The sequence below is a fragment of the Lutra lutra genome, chromosome 9 (assembly GCF_902655055.1).
Source record: "Lutra lutra chromosome 9, mLutLut1.2, whole genome shotgun sequence".
Lineage (NCBI taxonomy): Eukaryota > Metazoa > Chordata > Mammalia > Carnivora > Mustelidae > Lutra > Lutra lutra.
Genome location: NC_062286.1, coordinates 119,036,404 through 119,042,701, shown reverse-complemented (window position 1 = coordinate 119,042,701; position 6,298 = coordinate 119,036,404).

Below are 6,298 nucleotides of genomic sequence, written 5' to 3'. Positions count from 1 at the left end.
AGAGAGAGAGAGAGAAGCAGGCTCCCTGCCGAGCAGAGAGCCCGATGCGGGACTCGATCCCAGGACCCTGAGATCATGACCTGAGCCGAAGGCAGCGGCCCAACCCACTGAGCCACCCAGGTGCCCCTAGATTTTATTTATTTGATAGACAGATCACAAGTAGGCAGAGAGGCAGGCAGAGAAAGAGGAAGGAAAGCAGGCTCCCTGCTGAGCAGAGAGCCCGATGTGGAGCTCGATCCCAGAATTCTGGGATCATGACCCGAGCTGAAAGCAGAGGCTTTAACCCACTGAGCCACCCAGGCGCCCCTGTTTTTTTTTTTTTTTTTTAAGATTTTATTTATTTATTTTTTAAGATTTTATTTATCTATTTGACAGACAGATATCACAAGTAGGCAGAGAGGCAGGCAGAGAGAAAGGAGGAAGCAGGCTCCCCACTGAGCAGAGAGCCCGATGCGGGGCTCGATCCCAGTACCTTGGGATCATGACCTGAGCCAAAGGCAGAGGCTTTAACCCACTGAGCCACCCAGGCGCCCCTAAGATTTTATTTACTTATTTAACAGAGAGAGAGAGATCACAAGTAGGCAGAGAGGCAGGCAGAGAGAGAGAGTGGAAGCAGGCCCCCTTCAGAGCAGAGAGCCCGATGCCGGGCTCGAACCTAGGACCCTGAGATCATAACCTGAGCCGAAGGCAGAGGCTTAACCCACTGAGCCACCCAGACACGCCCCTGACCCGGTATTTTGAGCTACTCTGAACAGACTCCCAAAAACTCGACTCAAAAACAGGAATTAAAATTAAAACGAGGGGCGCCTGGGTGGCTCAGATGGTTAGGTTTCTGCCTTTGGCTGGGATCATCATGATCCCAGGGTCCTAGGATGGAGCCACATATCAGGCTCCCCAGTTGGTGGGGAGTCGGTTTCTCCCTCTTTCTCTCCCCACTGTTCCCTACTTGTGCTCTCTCACTCTCTCTGTCAAATAAAGAAAGAAAAATCTTTAAAAAAAAATTTTAAAACAAATTAAAAATTATAAACTCCAGGGCATTTGGATGGCTCGGTTGTTAGAACATGCACCCTTGATCTCATGGTAAGGAGTCCCAAGCCCCACATTGGGCATGGAGCCTATTTTAAATAAATAAATACATAAATCAAAATAAATTTAAGGGGCACCTGGGTGGCTCCGTGGGTTAAAGCCTCTGCCTTGGGCTCTCTGCTCAGCAGGGAGCCTGCTTCCTCCTCTCTGCCTGCCTCTCTGCCTACTTGTGATCTCTGTCTGTCAAATAAAATTAAAATAAAATAAATTTTTTAAAAATTCCAAACTCCTCTATATACAAAACACCATAAACAAAGTTCTTTTAACTTTGCTTCCTTTTATAAGCAGAAGACAGGGATAAAATGTCTGCAACATATTCAACAAAGGATCAATATTCGAAATAAACAACTCCTATACACCAAGAAGAAAAAAGATAATTTAATAGAAAATGAATGGGGGCACCTGGCTGGCTCAGTCAGTATAGCATGCAACTCTTGATCTCAGGGTCCTGAGTTTGAACCCCACATTGGGTATAGAGATTACTTAAAATTAAATTAAAAAGAAAAATAGACAAGGGCTCCTTGGTGGCACAGTCAGTTAAGCGTCTATTTTCAGCTCAGATTGTGGTCCCAGGGTCGTGGGATTAAGCCCGGCAATGGGCTCGCTGTTCAGTGAGAAGCCTGGTTCTCCCTCTCCCTCTGCCTGCCAACCCCTCCGCTTTGTGCTCTTCCTCCTGATAAACAAAAAAATATAAATCTTAAAAAAAAAAAAGAAAGAAAGAAAAGGATGAACAAAGAGGATGAGGAGACAATGCATAGAAAAGAAAATCTGTATGGCTAATAAACATTAAAAAATAGATGCTCAACCTCGGGGAGCTTGCATGACTCAGTTGTTGGGCATCTGCCTTCAGCTCAGGTCATGATCTCAGGATCCTGGGATCAAGCCCCACATCGGGCTCCCTGCTCAGTGGGAGTCCTGGCTTCTCCCTCTCCCTGTTCCCCTGCTTGTGTTTGTTCTCTTGCTGTGTCTCTCTGTGTCAAATTAAAAAATAAAACCTTTAAAATAAATTAAAAATAAAAATAGATGTTCAACCTCTCTCATAATCAAGAAAACAAGCAATGAGTTGCCATATTTCATGCATTCGATTGGAAATTCCACTTGTGGGACGCCTGGGTGTCTCAGTCATTAAGCATCTGCCTTGGGCTCAGCGGGAAGCCTGATTCTCCCTCTCCTACTCTCCAGGCTTGTGTTTCCTCTCTCTCGCTCTCTCTTTTTTTTAAGATTTTATTTATTTATTTGACAGAGATCACAAGTAGGCAGAGAGAGAGAGGGAAGCAGGCTCCCCACCGAGCAGAGAGCCCGATGCGATGCGGGGCTCTATCCCAGGACTCTGGGACGACCCGAGCCGGAGGCAGAGGCCCCAACCCACTGAGCCACCAGGTGCCCCTTGTGTTCCCTCTCTTGCTTTGTCTCTGTCAAATAAATAAAAATCTTAAAAAAAAAAAAAAAAAAGAGAGAAATCCCACCTGTGAGTCTCCATCCCAAAGAAATATTTACTTATGTGTACAAGAAGATGCATAGGAAGGAAGGAAGTTTACATAAGAATTGTAAAAGAAAAATCAAAATTGGCTTGAATGCCCTAAATGGAGAACTAGTAAAATAAACTGTAGAAAATAATATACAATATTTGAAAAGTAGGTAGATCTACTTGTGGTAATAAGAGAAGTTTGCCAAGGGGCACCTGGGTGGCTTAGTGGGTTAAAGCCTCTGCCTGCGGCTCAGGTCATGATCCCAGGGTCCTGGGACCGAGCCCCACATCGGGCTCTCTGCTCAGCGGGGAGCCTGCTTCCTCCTCTCTCTCTGCCTGCCTCTCTACTTGTGATCTCTCTCTGTCAAATAAATAAATAAAATCTTTAAAAAAAAAAAAAAGAAAAGGTTGCCAATGCATATTGTGAACTGGAAAAGCAAATTGGAGTTCCATGAAGCTATTCTTTTGCTTTACTTCCAAGTTTTGGATAATTGGATATTTTTCAACACGTACATACTATGTACACTCTAAAATGGTGTTAAATCCAAAAGCCCACACACCAGAGCCAGACAGGCTGGATATACACCATGGCTTCACATTTACCAGCTATATAGCTTCAGACAAGTCATTTATTTCATCTTTCTGAGGCTCAGTAAATGGCTCATGATAGGACCCAGCACACAAGACTGTTGCATGAAAAATACAGCACCTGCTACATTCTTTTTTTTTTTTAAAGATTTTATTTATTTATTTGACAGAGAGAGATCACAAGTAGGCAGAGAGGCAGGCAGAGAGAGAGAAAGGGAAGCAGGCTTCCTGCTAAGCAGTGAGCCCGATGCGGGACTCGATCCCAGGACTCTGGGATCATGACCTGAGCCGACGGCAGCGGCTTAACCCACTGAGCCACCCAGGCGCCCCATAAGGTTTATTTATTGATTAGAGAGAGCATAGGGTGGAAGGGGTAGACTATCTGCTGAGTGCAAGTGGGAGCCCAATGTGGGAGCTTGATCTCAGGACCCTGAGATCATAACCTGAGCCAAAATCAAGAGTCGGATGCACAACCGACTGAGCCACCCAGGTGCCCCCCTGCTATGTTTTTAAAATGTTGCAATTAGGGGCACCTGGGTGGCTCAGTGGGTTAAGCCTCTGCCTTCAGCTCAGGTCATGATCTCAGGGTCCTGGGATCGAGCCCCACATCGGGCTCTCTGCTCAGCAGTGAACCTGCTTCCTCCTCTCTCTGCCTGCCTCTCTGCCTACTTGTGATCTCTCTCTCTCTGTCAAATAAATAAATAAAATCTTAAAAAAAAATAAAATAAAAAATAAAATAAAATGTTGCAATTATTATATGCACTTCCTTTTTTTCCCTTCTAATTTCTATTCCTATTCACTATCCCCTCTAGCCTCTACCCTTCCTGCCTAGAAGTTGCTAGTACATAGTAGGTGCTCAAAAAATTCCATTGTTGGGCGCCTGGGTGGCTCAGTGGTTAAGGCCTCTGCGTTCGGCTCGGGTCATGGTCTCGGGGCCCTGGGATCGAGTCCCACATGGGGCTCTCTGCTCAGCGGGGAGCCTGTTCCTCCTCTCTCTCTGCCTACTTGTGATCTGTCTGTCAAATAAATAAATCTTAAAAAAAAAATAAATTCCATTGTTGGGGTGCCTGACTGACTCAGTCAGTAGAGCATGTGACTCTTAATCTTTGGGTCCCTAGTTCAAGCCCCACATTGCACGTGAAACCTACTTTAAAAAAAATTTTTTTTTTAATTTATAGAAATTCCATTTCCATTTGAATCCTGCTCTGTACTGCCTTGCCTTCTCTTAGCACTTGACTGTCTGGGATATAATGGCTGCAACATCTTATTTTATTTTTTTAAAGATTTTATTTATTTATTACAGAAAGCAGGTGACAGAGAGAGAGAGAGAGAGAGAAGGAGCAAGGGCAGAGGCAAAGCTGACTCCCTTCTGAGCTGAGCCTGACACAGGGCTTGATCCCAGGACCCTGGGATCAGGAGTGGAGCCTAAGGCAGATACTTTTTTTAAAGGCATATGCTTGGGGCGCCTGGGTGGCTCAGTGGGTTAAGCCGCTGCCTTTGGCTCCGGTCATGATCTCAGGGTCCTGGGATCGAGCCCAGAATCGGGCTCTCTGCATAGCAGGGAGCCTGCTTCCCTCTCTCTCTGTCTCTGCCTGCCTCTCTGTCTACTTGTGATCTCTCTCTGTCAAATAAATAAATAAAATGTTAAAAAAAAAAAAAAAGGCATATGCTTAACCAACTGAGCCACCCAGGTGCCCCAGCTGCAACATTTTAAATATTTTTATGATACAGATGTTTAATTAATGCTTGCTGAGGAGCACCTGGCTGGCTTAGTGGAGCATATGACTCTTGATCGTTGGATCATGAGTTCGAGCCCCACGTTGGACATAGAGATTCCTTAAAAATAAAAAGTCTTTTAGAAAGGGGGGCGGTGCCTGAGTGGCTCAGTCCATTAAGCATTCTACTTTTGATTTTATCTCAGATCCTGATCTTGGGGTTGTGGGTTTAAGTCCAGAGTTTGGCTCTGCACACTGTCTGTGGAGCCTGCTTGGAATTCTCTCCCTCTCTTCTGCCCTTCCCACCCTCTAAAAAAAAGTCTTGGGGCGCATGGCTGGCTCAGTCATAAGAGCATGCAGCTCTTGATGTCAGGATTGTGAGTTCAAGCCTCACTTTGGGTGTAGAGATTACTTTGAAAAAAATAAACTTAAGGGGTGCCTGGATGGCTCAGGTGATTAAGCATCCTACTCTTGATTTCAGCTCAGGTCATGATCTCAGGGTCCTGGGATTGAGACTCAAGACAGGCTCTGCACTTGGGTGGAAAGCAGGCTCTGCACTTGCACCCAAGTGCAGAGCCTGCTTAAGAGTCTCTCTCTCTCTCTCCCTCTTTTCTTCTCTCCCTCCCTCCTCCCCTTCCCCTCTGCCCCTCTCCCTGCTTGGACCTGCTCACTTGCTTGCTCACTCTCTCTAAAGGAATAGATAAAATCTTGGGAACTCCTGGGTGTTTCAGTCAGTTAAGCAGCTGCCTTCAGCTCAGGTCATGATCCCAGAGTCCTGGGATTAAGTCCCCCATGAGGCTCCTTGCTCAGCAGAGAGCCGGCTTCACCTCTGCCTGCTGCTCCCCACTGCTTGTGTTGTCTCTCCCTCTCTCTCTCTCTCAATTTCTCTCTCTCTGACAAATAAAAGAATAAAATCTTTAAAAATAAATAAATTGAAAAAGAATAATAATAAAAAAAATAAAAATCTAAAAAAGAGAGAGAGAAAGAAATGCTTGCTGACTTAAGTCTGGGAGAAAGAAGGAAGGAGGGAAGATAGTTAAGGGCCTAAGATCATATGCCATAAATCGGTTGCCCAGTCAGAGGCTGCCCAAAAATGTTTTGCCACCCTGTTCAACCCAACAAGCATGAGTTAATCTGTCAAACATTTAGTGAGAAACTGGCCCCTAATTCAGTGGTTCTCAAAATCTTTGAAGCAAGAAACTGATTTAGAAACTCATGATGATCAGAAACATTGTGGTTCCAAGCCTGGAGCCACAAATGGGCTGTCCTCTGGAGGTGGAGGACAAGAAAAATGCCTTCCCCTTATCCTGTCTTGCCTCATCAGATCTGGCGTACTTCTATGACCACATCTCCATCACCCTCATGCTGGCCAGGCAGGCCTCTGGAGTCTCAGTGCATGCAGAACTCTGGCCTCACACTAGGAGCCATAGTTCTCCTTCCA